This window comes from Oratosquilla oratoria, chromosome 6, assembly GCF_046742065.1.
Source record: "Oratosquilla oratoria isolate Oo_2021 chromosome 6, ASM4674206v1, whole genome shotgun sequence".
NCBI lineage: Eukaryota > Metazoa > Arthropoda > Malacostraca > Stomatopoda > Squillidae > Oratosquilla > Oratosquilla oratoria.
Genome location: NC_134782.1, coordinates 74,631,829 through 74,646,828, shown reverse-complemented (window position 1 = coordinate 74,646,828; position 15,000 = coordinate 74,631,829). Strand labels below are relative to the sequence as shown.

Genomic DNA, 15,000 nt, shown 5'->3' with positions numbered 1-15,000 from the left:
GTTCTCTTGAGAACCTCTGTGTGTACTGAGCAATTTTGGAAGGCGATGCGGGGATTTGGCTCTTTCGGCGAGCTCGCTTCACTCGCAGCCAATCAGTCATCTCCGTTGCCGTGACGTCACTGCTCTTGGCCAGTAAGTCGTCTCCGTTGCCGTGACGTCGGCCAATCAGTCGTCAGTACTGAACAATTTTGGAAGGCTTTGGACAGACAGACAGCTCTCTTATTATAATAAGAGATTAATGTTATTAATGTCACGATTTTAATATTATTATTATTACTACTATTATAATCATTGTTTTTATGACAGGTCTGTTAGGCACGTCCCTTATAGATAGTAAAATCATATAACGTCAACCAGAGCAAAACGTATAAAACACTACAGAAATGAAGATATTGGTGAAGGTGGGAGGGGTGTGAAGAGGAGGGAGTGTGTGTCGAAGAGTGGGAGTGAATCCATGGGATTTTATGTTGATTAACAAGAATTTGTTGTAATGAGTTACAATGACAAAGCATCATTATACTGTAGGAGGAGATCTGTGGGTCCACAAAGAGGTTAAATGTAAAAAAATATTATTTGATGAATGAAGCCACACCAAACATCTTGCATTAAGGATCATTTTTCTTTGGGTTGGGGAAATTATGCGAAGTTGCTACTGTATTCTCCCGCCCCACGTTCTCCTCATCCTCCTCGTCATCTTTCCCCCTCCTCCTCTTTCTCCTCCTCCTTCCTACTCCTCCTCCTCGTCATCTTTCTCCTCCTCCTTCCTACTCATCCTTTTCCTCCTCCTCCTTCTTCCTACTCATCCTCTTCCTCTTCCTCTTCACCTTCTTCCTCCTTTCCCTCATCCTCTTCCTAATTATTCCCTTTCTCCTCCTCCTTCCCTTCATCATACTCCTCTTTCCTCATTTTTATTACTGTCTACCACCTTCTCCACCTCTACCTCCCCAACTCCCCCAACCCCTTCCTCCCACTTTTCCTCGTCCACCTCCTCCCTTCTCTTCTTCTTCCTCTTCGTCGTTCTCCTCCTCTCCCACTTCCTTCTCCTCTTCTTCCTCCTCGTGCATGGAGGGACGTGGAAGCGAGATTTTGTGGAGGGAAGGAGTTGTGACATTTGTGGAGTCGGGGCCTCAAGGCCATCGACCTCCAGTCACGGGAAGGACTCCTTGGCCGTCCTCCTCCTCCTCCTTCGTACAGGAAGTTGGGCTCCTGTCGCTCCGTCTCCTCCTCCTTGCCGGGAGACACGTACGCACGCACGCACGCCGAAGCTCACAGGACACGCATTTTACGTTATTGTCGTAAGACACGACGTTTAGGTGTGCACGAATGGGGTTTTATTGTTATTATTACAGTTATTATATATTTTCATTTATTTTTTATTTTTATTTTTTTACTTGTTTATTATTATGGTTAGGTTACATTTGTTTCAGTGTCAGTATACGAGGCTTGCCATTGCAAATTTCTGTTTGCTTGTGTTAATATTTAGTAATTGGACTAGAAACCCGCATCCCCGCAGTGGCTGCCAACGGTCCTCTAGACCTTCCAAGTAATTTTTCAGTTTCTCACGTTGATTTGGTATGTAATGTTTCTGTATCACCGGTTTATATTTGGAGGAAGATCAGTCGCCGGTTGTCAGCTCGTCATATGTGGTGGAGGTATACAGTCGACGTTGACAGTGACACGCACACACACACACACGCACACACACACACACACACGCACGCACGCACACGTACACATATTACATCTTTAATATAGACTTTTTCCATCCTGTCCATCAGGGCTTTTGAATCACCAAATTGGCAGATGCCTAAGTTTACAAAAGATGTCTTGAGGGATATGCTAAAGGCTTAGTGTAAGGTTTGTGTGTGCATGTAATAGGAGGGTATTGGGTTAATTGTGTGTGTGTAATAATGATGATAATGATAACAATAATGGTAATAATAAAAGTAATAGGTATATTGATTTTACAGCGACACTGACGTTATACAGATTCCGCAAATTTTAGGACTGGATTAAATTGAGTTAATAATCTGCATTATTATTATTATTATTATTATTATTTTTTTTTTTTCTGGTTGGGTGGTGTCAGGTGGGAGGAAGTGTGTGTGTATGTTTTTCTAAATAAGGCATCATGCAAGGCGGACAGGATCTACCCATATAGCCGTCATTACCACCCGTAAATGTCCGCCCGGGTTTCGAACTCTGGTCTCTAGCACGTGAACGATCGCGTTCCCGCCAAGCCATCCGGGGCTCCAGGGAGGGAGGGAGAGATGTAATGGTGTGATAGGGAGTGAGGAAATGTCGGCGTTGACGACGGGGGGGGGGAGTAGAAGTGGGAAGCGGTCGACCTCAGGTACAAGATTTTGGAGGCTTCGTTGGGGAACTTATAATTTCTCTCTATCTCTCTCTATCTCTCTCTCTCTCTCTATCTCTATCTCTCTCTCTCTCTCTCCCTCTCCAAGAGTGTGTTCTTGACCAACTTCAAATCCTTTCACAACTATGCGGAAGTTTTGTCTTTGTGTATTTTTTTTTTTTACTTTGTTAATTGTTATTTCTATTGATTTTGAATGTTCTGGCATTCGGTTATTACACTGCATGTTTTACCTGTTATTTAAATGCTAATTGTTATTGAATTGATTTTGAATATTCATAGTACTTATAGACTTCACAAATTTTTCCGTCTTTTATTTCATTACTGTAATTAATTTGGTACCCAATATTTATAATTATGTGCTAACAAGTATATTGTAAAGAAAATTAATGTGTTTGCATAAGCTATTCCTTTTTCGAGTTGAACTATAATGGAGACTCGAGGACTTACGCCGTGAGACGCTATCCAACTATCTCCCCGCTCTCTCTCTCTCTCTCTCTCTCTCTCTCTCTCTCTCTCTCTCTCTCTCTTGCACTTTCATTTCTCTTTTTTCAGCCCTCTTCCATGTGACTTTTGATCGAAGATCCGCACAGGGACTTGTTGGATTTGACACAGGATCTGTGGGTTTCCCTCAATTGAACGAAATTGCATAGCGGCAGACAAAACAAATGACAACTCCCTGAGCTGAATAAAATAACCTCAAGGCAAATAAAATAGATTAGCAAGATCGTCAGGTCCAGTGACATGATTAAAGATATGCTAGATACGTCTGTGTGTTCGTTTCCTCCTTTTCCCCCCCTCCACATCCTCCTCTTCTTACTCCTCTTCCTCCTCCTCTCCCCCCTTCCACCTCCTCCCCCTACGTCTCTTCCTCCTTCTCACTCCTTAGACACGGCTCTTCCCCTGGTTCTTCATCCATTTGGTGGAGAGTTTCGTTTTCTTGTCGCGCTCACTGAACAGAATTCTCCTCTACTCCACATGTGTGACTTTTTGTCCTCCTCCTCCTCCTCCTCCCTCTCCCTCGTCTTCATTGGACTTCGTGGTTTACCTGCCTCCCCGAATTGGTTCGCCTCTCCTCCTCCTCCTCCTCCTCTTCCTCCTCCTCTTCCTCCTCCTCCTCCTCCTCCTCCTTCCTTCCTTCCTTTTCATCTCTCTGGAGCTTATCTTTGTAACTTTGCGTCCTTTGTAGATTTTGTTTTGGTTGAAAACATGAAATTAATATTAATGTAGGATTGGATATCTGGTTCATCGTTCGCTCACTTGCGCATTCACACACGCGCGCGCGTACACACACACACACACACACACACACACACACACACACACACACACACACACACACAGAGAGAGAGAGAGAGAGGCTCTTCAGGAATATCAAAAAACCTTAATAGATACATGATTAGATAGAGGAATAAGTAAATAAATGAATGGATCGATGGATTGATAGCATGCTGGGAAAGCGTACCAATTCCAAGTCAAGTAAGTGCACTCCCCCCTCCCTCCCCGCCCTACTTCTCCATCGCCGAGGCCGTCGTCATCTTCCAGCAACCTCCGCCGTCAAGTGATTCCTCTTTCTAAGGAGTTCCCTCCGGCAGCATCACCGAACTGGTGACGTCATGAGTTGTCTCCACGATTGCGTCATCGGAGTTCCAAGATTCCCCACGATGTGACGGTGATTTGTAGGCGCCAACACGCGCATGCGCCAAAGCTATTGTCGGCAATGGTCACCTCTGGTAACGGTGGTTAAAGTATGATCCCGTGAAGGGTGCAGGAAAGACGAGTGGTGTGTGTGTGTGTGTGTGTGTGTGTGTGTGTGACAGAGTAAAAAAGAGAGATTTACCTCTATTTTGGATCAAATGTTCGTGATCGACAGCTATTATCCTTCCGGATGAGAGCTGAGAGGTCATGTGTGGCACGATCTGTGGGTAATGCTGTGGCCTTACACACACACACACACACACGCACCAACAAACAAACAAACAAGCAAGCAACTCCTTGCTCACCAGAGTCGGAGTACCTTGTCTCTCAGTATGCCGCAGATGGACTATAACACGGCGTGTTTTGTAGTAGTTGCGTTTTGGAGAAAAAAATGGTAGTAACTGTTACCTTGTGATTGTATGACACTCCTGTACATCTACGGAAGAAAAAAAAAAGTTAGATTTGTGTTACATTACAATGTATAAGACTTTCTATGCCACCGACATAGAGGGAAATTGAGGTTGACGGTTATCAGGTCTTCTTATGTGAAAAAGGTGGAGGAATTGATGTCGAAGTAGGTTAATATCTTGGAGCCCAGCGCGGGGATCGTGTGCCAACCCCTCGGGGCTGCATCTCTAGACAGGGGTAAGAACGATGACGGTTGTTGAAGATGGTATGTAGGGAGACGATTCTTTCTGACATCCATCTCGCAGGATGTACCCGGTGTTGTTTTTCCGTGAATCCCATGTACCAAAAGGCTTCTCCCCCCTTGTAAGGGAAGTAACCAGCCAAGGTATGTACCCATCCATCCCACACCCATCCATCACCTACTTGCTTACCTTTTTTTTTTTTTTTTATCTTAACTCCTAGCGGATAAAGGGCCATCCCTGCCACCCGCCCACTGTCCGGGTCAGAAGCAAAGCAGCAAGACACAGCCCGACAACCTAAGCTGGTTTACTCCCACCGGCTCACTCATTTTTGGTGAAAATGAAAAGTATAAAAGATGCGGCCAGGGCTGTTATTATCATGCGTTTTGTTACTTCAAGACCATTTGGACATTGGTGCGTGTTGAGGACCAAATTCCCTCGAACTGTGTTTGATAAATCTTCGAAATAAGAGGATGTTTGAGGATTTAGTCCTTCTTGTGGGTTCTTTGCTGGCAGATCCCATTTCCAGTTTGGCAGTTCCGGAATGTTTTCTGGGATTTGGAGGAGGAGGATAAGGGAGGGGGAGGTAGGAAGGAGGAGAAAGAGGACAAATGGAGGAGGAGAAGGAAATGGATAGCGTATAAGAGTATGTGAAAGAATGGAGCAAGAGGGAGACGAGGTGGGAGAACAAGAATAGTTACTAATACGGCATGGGCAGATCCTTGTTACGATTATGTTTGTGTCCACAAAGGGGAACATTTGTCAAGGTGTTTGGGGAAGAGGGTGGCTGGCTGGTGCACAGAACTCATATCGGGCGATGTCGGTGATCGAGTTGGGCATTCTTCGACTTCGTACTTGCCTCGTAAGCTTAAAGACCCAGGTTCGAGACCGGGTAGCTGCCATGGTGCCGTGTACCTAAGACAAAGAATCAATGGGGATAGTGCATTAAGGCAGGGTAAGTTAGGCTGATGAGGACTGGTTCATGCGTCATCTTAGGATGATACACCAGTTATGTGACAGAGGGCGTTGTTTAGTGTTGGGCGTGGTAGTTAAGCTTTTGAAATGGGGGTGTTAAATGAATAAGGGAGTGGTCATGAGCTGAGGTGATTAGTATATTTTGTTATGACTAAACTTAGACGATTGTATCCGGCTGTCTTGGGACAAATGTGGGTGTCAGTTGACACGAGAATAGTCCAGGTTTAAATAGAGGACAATAAAAGGGAAACAAATGGGATGGGCGGATGGGGTGCATGGCTTGACTGGTGATCTCCTTTATAAGGAGGGAGAAGCCTTTCAGTGTGTGTGTTTGTGTGCGTGTGTGTATTGTGTGTGCGTGCGTGCGTGCATATGTGTTATAAACAGTGTGGTTGCCAGAAATAGGAAGGTCTGGGAAAGGTAGGATTGTGGGTGTGGGGAAGAAGAGGAGGAGGAGGAGGAGAAGGGTGTTGAGTAGAGAGTGTTGAGTTATGGGAACAGCACTACCCCACCTCTTGGGTGTGGAAGGTTATTTGGGAAAAAAGTTGCTGGTGCAGTGGGCAGATACTTCAGTGCGTAGTGGGGGAAAGGTCGTGTGGGTGTCTGTGAGAGTTGTATGTGTATACGTGTGTGTGGGCGTGCGTTTGTGTATGTGTGTGTGTGTGTAGAATAGGAATTATGACGTGTTCTCTTTAAAAGTTATCGGAATTTCCGTTATTGTGGGTAATTTTTTTTAAATATGGATCAGAATTTGATTATGAATTATACATTTTGTGTCAACAATTACTGTGAGATGTGCTTAGTGAACTACCTATATATCTGTGGCGGAAAACTGATGTTTATTTATTTAATTATAGTATACATGAAAGGAGCAACGCTCGTGGGGTCCTGTCACTTACTTTCCAATGCTCATTCTTAGCTGCAACCACACTATGACCACCAGTGACCTTGATCTTAAACGGATGTCCATTGTCTGCGTAGTGACCGGTCTCTGGCTTTCCCTGGAGGCGCTGTTGGCATCCCACGGCACAGCATCACCACAGTCTCGCATTGACGCCCTGGCTCGTCTCCTTGGGTGACTGGACTGTGAAAGGGGGACTGGGCGGAGAAGGAGGCGGAGGCTTGGGGGCGGGGGACGTCCCTTGCCAGGTGCTATTGTTGTTTTACCGTGTCACTGCATCTCGAAGACTATCGCAGGAACGCGGAAGATCCAGCACGCCACCTTTGCGTCGGGCTTCCGAACTGCTGCTTACTGTACCTGCCTCTGTTGCTAAAGACTTGGGGTACTCATTAGGGATGGCACTGCAAGAAGGTCGAAGAGGGTGTGGGTTTTTTATCGAGTTTTTTTTTACTTGCCTGAAGAGTCTGCAAGTAAAGGGCGTAAGTGTCATTGCTCAGACTGGGAGACTGGTTGTGTTTATACACGCACACACACACATACAATATGTTATATATATATATATATATATATATATATATATATATATATATATATATATATATATATTATATATATATATATTATATATATATATATATATATATATATATATATATATATATATATATAATATTATATATATATATATATATATATATATATATATATATATATATATATATTTATATGTATATATAGATATATATATATATATGTATATATATATATATATATGAATATATATGTGTGTGTGTGTGTGTGTGTATGTATGTGTTTAAATCACAAGCGAATGAAAAGTTGAGAACCAGACATTTTGTTTAATTTGGCATTCTCTCTACCTTTAGAATGTTATTGTAGACGAAAACTCTTGTCTTCCGGGTATCCGTCTTACCTTGGTGATCTGCATATTAGTGATGTGAGTGTGCATATTTGTGTCCCGAGTTCATCCTTTCGACTGAATAAAATCGTTGGGAGATCAGCCATAATAAATTCATTCTTCAAAACTTTGGCATTATATCCAGATCTCTTCCACTGCAAATTCTGTTCCTACGCCGTGTGTGTGTGTGTGTGTGTGTGTCTGTATTTTTTCACCACAGTTCCTGTGAATGGCGGAGTGTTCAGTTGTGGCGTGATAATCATAATAAGTGTGGCACAAGAATTAGCCCTCAGGAAGATCTAATGGCATTTGTGACCTTTAAGTTAATTAGTTCTCGAGATGACCAAGGTGACTAGGCGGAGACTCCCTCCCTCCCTCCCTCCCCACTCTCCCATCCCCCGCCGTCTTCACCTTGCAGCTGGGGTAGACGTAGCTTCACCCTCGCCACCTCCCACGCTCCTCCGAAGCAGATCGCCGTGAGCTTCGTCGGAGAGCTTCGTGTCGAGATAAATGTCATTTGGTGACTGAGCGTTGATATTATTATTATTATTATTATTATTATTAGCATTATACAGTTACGTTTTCGATTATTAATATTATTATTAATGTTATTACTATAATTATTACTATTATTATTATTACTGGTATTATTATTATTATTGTTTTTATTATTATTATTATTATTATTATTATTAGCATTATTAGCATACAGTTCCGTTTTCGATTATTAATGTAATTATTATTATTATAATTATTCATTTCCGTTTCCGTTTATTTTGCAATTCCGTTTTGCTCCTCCGTCTTCGCTGTCACCTTCTTCAGGAGGGTTTTTCCTGCGGTTTTACGGTCAAGTCGGGGTCTTTCCGTGCTCCATGTTTTCCCCCAATTCCGACTCCCTCCCTCCATTCCACTCAGTCCAATTTCCGCCTCCATCCCATCCACCACGTCATCCTCCACTTCATCCTCCACTCCCACAGGTTTTGCCACCAATCCCATCAGGTCCTCCTCCACCTGGATTCTCCATCCCTTCCGTTTCGTGTTTTCTTTTTATTAATTTTTTGTACTTGTTACAAAGAAGAGCAAAAAAGGCTGTTGATGTAAATTAAATGTCCATAGAGGTTCGATCTCTTGGTAACACACTCTCCCTTCTTCCCAATTTAAGACCAGAAACTAATATGTCACAATACTCAGTAAATCTGAACGTTGACTTTTGGGATGTGTTCGAACCGATACACTGAATCACAGGGACAACAAGGATTATATAGCTTTCATTAGTCTCGCCCCATTTCATTGTACGTCGGACAAAACAGGGATGAATGTCATCCCTTACTCGATAGATTTTTATTCTTATGTTGGGTGTTAACAATAAGGCCGAGGGCACACAACATAGCAGGTCAGAGAATTGGACCTTATGACCACTTAGACCTCTCTATCCTCTCTCTCTCTCCTCTCTCCTTTCTTCTCTCTCTCTCTCTCTCTCTCTCTCTCTCTCTCTCTCTCTCTCTCTCTTTCAGGTTTCCGTTCACCACCTCTGACTCTGCCTCGCAATGACGATGTTGTCCCCTAGGATAGAAGCGCTGGTTAGTGGCGATGCAATATGATACTCTAGACGCAGATCTTTCCTACATGTACACGGTATGACGTCGCATCGTTAATTACTTGACTCAGTTACCTTTTTCCACTGCGTGGTGACTGTAGAACGGCATGCTGCTATTTTCACTTTTTTTTTAGTGTTGGGGGTGGAGGGGGAGCGATCCTGTATTTGTTAAGTTAGGCCAATCTCAGATAAGCGAATCTTAAATCTTAAATCACAGTACGGTAAAACAAGTAATTTATAAAATACATTAGTCATTTACAAACAAGAAAATTGTACAGTGAAAAGAACTTTATTGACATCTTTTATATGATCTGTGAACCGCGGTTCACACAAGCAAAGCGGGAAAAAGCTGCCGAGAAAACGGGAACTTGGTGCCGAAACATTTCTCGTGTGAACCGCTCTTTGGAAGTACCAAATGTTTTGGTACTAATAGTAACTGAAGTTGTATTCATTAAATAAATTTTAATTATTTTGTTTTACTACTTTTAGTCCCCAAATAATGCACAAGTAATATAGAGAAACTCTAGGATAGAGAGATGTGCATGACGTCACCAAGATTTCCATATATGGTTGGTGAGTCAAGCACTTTTTGTAAGGAGTTGCTATTCCTTTCAGTAAACATACATATGTAATATGATTTTTGATAACACGTATGCGTGGGTAAGGTTAAGTCAGGTTAAGCTAAGCTAGGATAAGCCTGGGTGGGTTGGGTTAGGCTAAGTAAGGTAAGGTGTTACTTCGGTTAGGTTCGGAAAGGTATTACTAGGCTAGGTTGGGTTAGTTTGGTTAGCTTAGCCTAAGCTTAGTTGGATTTGGGTTACATTAGGTTAGGGTACGGTTTGGTTTGGTTTGGTTGAAGTTAGAGTTACAGTTTTACATTATTGAAATACGGTTTTAAAGTAAACCTACGGTCATCACAGATGCATCTGCCATATGCAGTACCAACAACAACCAGTTGTATGCTTAATAGAGACACGTATAGAAACCTCACATGCTTTGCTGCCTCAGTTCTGGGTCTCGTAGGCCGGAACCTTCCCGGATAGACACCGGGACTTCCCAGACGACGCTGGTAGTTCCGGTCACCAGAGATATTGGCCCGTTACGGTATAGGCACGTGGGTGCTATCGAGTTCGTAATAATGAGCATGATAACTATAGTAATAATGATAATAGTAATAAGTACTGATAATAGTGATATTGGTAATGGAAATAGTAATGATAAGTGGTAGTTAAACTTACAGTAACAGTAATAGTAATGACAACATAATTTGACCAGAGATTAATATTTTCACAAAAGAAATTTGTGAGAGTCTGGTCCGTAGGGGTGGCACCAGAGTCCCTTAAATGTTTATTCAATAAAGCTTGTGCTGTCAGAACCCATATGGGGTAATAATGATAAAGATAGTAAAAGTAATGGTAGTATTAATAATGAATGTTGATCATCTCGAATTCCCTTGGATTGGGAACCGCGCAGAGCCACAGTAGCAGGATCTTTCCAGGAAGAAACGTTGGACTCCTGGTCTGTGTTGTATGGAGTCCCTTTTTTTTTCCTCTCCTGCGGAAATATTAATTGAAATACGCTCGGATTAAATTTAACACCGAGACTGAGTGGGGAGACTTTCCTTCAGCCTATACTAGCTTGCCGGAAGTTAGAATGAACGACTCTAGAAGCTAGATGAGCTGTGGTGCTGGGAGTTCCCCCGATGAATGATGTCTAATTCGGTGGAGACTCCTGTTTGACCCCTTGGTGGAGTTAGCCACCTACTAATCAAATAGGTTGCCGCTTGTATGAACGTCTTGGCCAGTGGAGGTTCCAATTTAGTTGAATGAAATCGCCTGGCGACATTAAGAAAAAATCGTCAACGTGTCATATGGAGGCTGAAAGTGATGGGGAATGAAATAAGTGGCTTTATGTTCCCTAGGGCACACAGTCGATGTTTGTTCCACATCTGCTTGAGACCTCCCCGCCCCTCCGCCACACTTTTCCCAGACGTCTAAGACTACGACCCGAATGTTGACGAAGCTCAACGATTCCCGGATCTACGAGTAGGACGATTCTCCCGTGGTCGGGTTCCCGGGTATCGGGTAGAGGCGACGGTTCCAGGAGGTGGTGTGACGCGTAGGGCCGTTCCAGGAAAATTCAACAAGAAATGTTTTTGTATTCGAGTATCTCGTGGAGGAGAAAAACACTCGAGTCTTCAAGGTCCCCATGTCTGCGAGGGAGTCGGCGGATATGGACAACTGCATCGGGGGGGAGGGGGTGCTTGATAATTAATTCATTATGCAGCACTTCTGGCTCTCATAGGAGGAGGGTGGTGATGGTGGTGGTGGTGGTCGTCGTCGTCGTCGTCGTGGTGGTGCTTATTGTGGTTTGAAGTATTGTTGCTTCCCCCCACACACCCACAGCCTATCTTTAGAATTTTATTGATGCTCACTGCTGACTTATTTATTTATTTATTCTTATTTTTCTGCGTCAATCTCGTTATGGACTCTCCTTGGCATGATTATTATTATTATTATTAGTTTGATATCCCATTTTCAATGTTAACAAATTTTATGTATATCCCAGTATCTTTGTGCCACTTTCATTTTGAAAGGGGGATGTCAAAGTAAACATGTTAGATTGTTCAGTGAACGTTCAGTGCAGTTTTTGTTAAACACACACACACACACACACACACACACACACACACACACACACCTCTTCCTCCCCCTCCCCTTCCCCCCTCTCTCTCCCCCCTGTTCTTGTAAATAGTGGCCCGGCGAGTGTCTGGCCTGCGCCGGGAGCGGTTGGCCTCTGGACGTCATGGAGACCAACTCCTCCTATTCACCTCCTCCTTCCAGAGCTTATGACGTGGGAATGCTGTGGTGTGGTGGCTGTGGTGAAGGGGTGGGTGGTGTTGGTGAGAGGGTTAGGAAGGTAGGAAGTGATGGGATGGTTGGGGGTAGGGGTCTTTGAAGGAATGGTGGTGGTAATGGGTGATGAGGTTTGTAGCGATAGTAATGGTGGTGAGGCTTGTGGTTGTGTTGAAAGGTGGTGGTGATTGTGGTGGCGTTTGTGAAGAAGATTTATTAATTCAAACCTTTCGGGATATGGTGGTGTGGGGGGTAATAAAAGCACAAGGTGACAGGAAAAAGGTCCACCCAGTACGGAAGTGGGTATTTCGGGAGTTGGGCTGTATTCTTGGTACGGTGAGGAAATGGGCTGTATTCCCCCCGTGAAGAAAGGTTACGGGCGGTTGGCTCGCCGTGGGATGACGCCGCCTAACGGGGACGTTCCTAGAAACAACAGAGTTGCAGGTTTCTCTCCGCTTCTTCATAGACAGGACATTCTTCGTCTTCTTCTTTTCTCTCTTCCACTTCTTTTTCTTCCTCTTCCTTTTCTTCCTTTTCTTCTTCCTCCTCTTTCTCTTCCTTTTCTTACTCTTCTTCTTTCACTTTTCTTCTTCATCTTCTCCCATAATTACTTTTCATCGATGGTCTTCTTTACGCGATGCAGTATTGTCTTGGACCACGTGCTGGACTCGTAATCGACAGCTATGACTTTCTGAATGAGAAATGGGAGATTTTGTAATTTCTTTTACTTTTCTTCTTCTTTCGTTTTCTTCGAGTTCTCAATTGTTGCGGGTACTGAGGTGTAACGCTGAGACCACCAGCTGGTGTGGTGTAGTGTAGTGTAGGGGAAACTCGGCGCGACCTTCTCAACCTGATCCCTCGGGAGCTTGAAATCCCTGACTTCGCTGACCTCCTTCTGCCTCTGCCGTGTTCTTGAAACCTCCGCTGAAGAAGATGTGACAGTAACGGGCGGCCCGACTGTTACAGATGGGGTGTAACGGAGCATGTATTAGTTAACGTAGTGGTTCTCTCCCTCTCCTCCTCTATCTTTCTCTCTCTCACTCTCTTTCACTCTGTGTGTATGTGTTTGTCTGTCTGTCTATCTATACACCAAAAGGCTTCTTTCCCCCGTGTAAGGAAGGCAGCCAGCCAAGACATGCAGTCACCCAGCTTACTCGCACTCCCGTCCGTCACCCATTTCCCTTTCATCTTAGCTTCTTGTGGATGAAGGGTCATCCCTTTTCCCTGTATGAGACTAAAACAGAATATGTAGAGCTGTGGTCAAGCTTAGAAAAAAAGAGAAAATACGAAAACAATTAAGATGTATTGCATAAGCTTGTGTTTATTCAGACATTTCTTGCTTCTCCTCGTAGTCTTTACTCTAGTCCTCCTCCTCCTCCTCCTCCTCCTCCTCCTCCTGATTTTCCTTTTCTTCCTCCTTGTTGTTCCTCCTCCATTTATATCTCTTCTTCCTTGTTCTCCTTCCTCCATTCATTTCTCTTTTTCCATGTTCTCCCTCCTCCTCTTCCTCCTCATAGTCTTCCTCCTGCTCTTCTTCTCTTCTTGCTCTTCCTCCTCTTCCTCCTCCTCCTCCTTATTCTTCCCCATCTCAACCTCTTCCTCCTCCTTATTCTTCCCCTTCTCAACCTCTTCCTCCTCCTTATTCTTCTCCTTCTCCACCTCTTCCTCCTCTTCCTTGTTCTTCCTATTCCTCCTCTTCCTTGTTCTTCCTCTTCCTCCTTCCCCTCTTCCTCCTCTTCCTTGTTCTTCCTCTTCCTTGTTCTTCCTCTTCCTCCTCTTCCTTGTTCTTCCTCTTCCTCCTCTTTGTTCTTCCTCCTCTTCTTTGTTCTTCCTCCACTTCTTTGTTCTTCCTCCTTTGTTCTTCCTCCATCCTCTCTTCCTCCTTCCCCTCTTCCTCTCTTCCTCCTTCCCCCTTCCCCTCTTCCTCCTCCCCCTCTTCCTCCTCCCCCTCCTCCTCCTCTTCCTTGTTCTTTCTCTTCCTCCTCTTCCTCCTCGTCCTTGTTCCTCCTCTTCCTCCTGGTCCTTGTTCTTCCTCCTCGTCCTACTCCTCCCTCCTCCTGCTCGCCCTGCTCCTCCTCCTCGCCCTGCGTCTCCTTCTCTTCCTCCTCCTCCCTCCTCATCTTCCCCCACCCCCTCTTACTCTTGCATAGTTAATCGGAGCTTGTGGTCTCGGGAATGAACGGTACATGAGCTCTCCTGCTTGCCATCATGGTGCTCAGTAGAATACTGGGGTTGATGGAACCTCAGGAACGACGTAACGTTTATATGTACTGTATATATATATATATATATATATATATATATATATATATATATATACATTCATCTTTTCATCTACACAACCACATTAATTTTAATTCCATGCCATCACGGTCGAGACTGACAAGGAACGCGATGGAAGCATATACAGAAACTGATACGTAATCAAGCTATGGACTCGAACTAAGATGTAACAAATGAACAGTGTCTTAACCCATTGCGCCATCAAGATGTGTATATATATATATATATATATATATATATATATATATATATATATATATATATATATATTTTGGAAGGAGGCCATTTATGATGCATGCGTTGTTGAAGTCAACAGCTGCGATAGCATTATTATGATTGTAGCATTTCTACAAGCATAATAATGCTATCGCAGCTGTTGACTTCAACAACGCATATATATATATATATATATATATATATATATACATATATATGGTTTTTTCTGCATATTATTTTCACGTGTGCCTTGTGAATTACTGCAAAGTATATATATATATAATATATATATATATATGTATATATATATGATATATATATGTAATATATATATATATATATGTATATGTATGTATATATGTATATATATATATGTATGTATATATGTATGTATATATATGTATATATATAAATATATGTATATATATATGTGTATATATATAAATATATGTATATATATGTATATATATATATTATATATGTATATATATATTATAATGTATATATATTTATATATATATGTATATATATATATTATATA

General features: G+C 43.0%; 1 protein-coding gene across 1 annotated transcript in view; it reads left to right on the top strand.

Annotated features, from left to right (window-relative positions):
- Utx (Utx histone demethylase) overlaps positions 1–15,000 on the top strand; it is a gene marked incomplete in the record, with an annotated part of 415,870 nt that overhangs the window by 60,342 nt on the left and 340,528 nt on the right.